Consider the following 1371-nt stretch of genomic DNA (forward strand, 5'->3'; position numbering starts at 1 on the left):
CCTCTGGCCCTGATCACCCACTTTCAAGGCTGTAGAAGGAGGACAGCCAATCCCAGAGGCGTGGGCGTCAATACGTCATCGATTGCTAGGGCTCTCGTGGGCAGATTTGGCGCCTGCCGAACTGAGCCTGGGAGAATATGGAGACCCACCCGACCACGATGGGGCAACCACGACCCGGAGAGGGCCCCAGAGCTCTCAGAGGTCCTCTAAGCCGGGACCCAGGCCTGTAGCCACCTTCACTCTTCCAAAAGTCCAACTCCGCAATTCTCCCATCCCACTTTTACCTTCCAAGACCATCGACAGAACCACCACCAGGACCGGGAGCGACAGGAAGAGCCTCATGGCGGGGCCGGAGGGGCACTCTGGAGGCAGAGGGAGGGGTGCAGGGGATCAGTAGCACCCTCCTCCGTGCCTCCCTTTCTCCCTCCCACGATCCCCTCATCTCCTTTTTTTGAGTTCTTGCAGAGTGGAGGCTGGTGCCCCTCCCAAGCACTCAGCACCAACCTGACTCCTTGCTGGAGGGCTCGGTTGGGAGGTCCCCTGTACCACCTGCAGGACCTTTATCAGGCTGGGGAGGGGGCGGGGCAGGTTGATGTTGATCTCTCTCCTGCTGAGCCTGCCTCCTTCTGCCCACCCAGGTTTTTCTCCTCTGTCCCTGGCCCGTGAGCGTTGGGGTCAGGTGGGGTCCTGGGCACTTCCCTTAGCCCCAAAGCCCTTTACCATTCAGCACCCTCACCTCCCAATCTCCCTGACTCTAGGGGGTCCTCAGACTACCATAGCCCCTTTCCCCACTCAGAGGACAGCCTCGTCCTGTCCCTGTGGACATCTGCCCTCAGGGGCCTTCCAGTAATAACCCTGTGATCTCATCCGTCCCTCATTCACACCGTGTCCCTAGACCACCTCTTTCCCCCACTTCCCCTCTCTTAGCAAACTTCCTCAGCCCCAACAACTTTTCCTTTATGTTGCTGGGGTCTCAATTGGCCCCGCACTCCTACCCTGCGTGCCACCTCCAATTTCTTTCAGACCGGCCCTTGAAGCACCTCAGACCACCCTGATATTCTCTGGGCTCTTAACTTGATGGTTCTGTCTCCCTTTTTTGTGAGGGGATCTCCTTAGCTGGATGACACTGTAAAAACCTCACCTGCATTAGCCAGGCGTGGTGGCTCATGCCTGTAATCCCAGCGCTCTGGGAAGCTGAGGAAGGAGGATTGCTTGAGCCCAGGAGTTCGAGACCAGCCTGGGCAACATAGGGAGACCTCATCTCTACAAAAACATTCAAACATTAGCTGGGTGTGGTGGCACACACCTGTAGTCCCAGTTACTCAAGAGACTGAGGTAGGAAGATTGCTTGAGCCCAGGAGTTCGAGGCTG

At 57.7% G+C, this 1371-nt stretch overlaps 1 long non-coding RNA gene across 1 annotated transcript; it reads right to left on the reverse strand.

The window, feature by feature from the left end:
- Positions 1-284: 284 nt before the first annotated feature.
- On the reverse strand, positions 285-671 carry LOC105526905. The gene is made up of 2 exons (XR_001004163.1): positions 505-671; positions 285-362 (listed from the first exon to the last, which is right to left on the reverse strand). It is a non-coding gene; the product is annotated as an uncharacterized LOC105526905 (long non-coding RNA).
- Positions 672-1371: the final 700 nt, after the last annotated feature.

The sequence above is a fragment of the Colobus angolensis genome, unplaced genomic scaffold (assembly GCF_000951035.1).
Source record: "Colobus angolensis palliatus isolate OR3802 unplaced genomic scaffold, Cang.pa_1.0 Scaffold60, whole genome shotgun sequence".
NCBI classification, from domain to species: Eukaryota; Metazoa; Chordata; class Mammalia; order Primates; family Cercopithecidae; genus Colobus; species Colobus angolensis.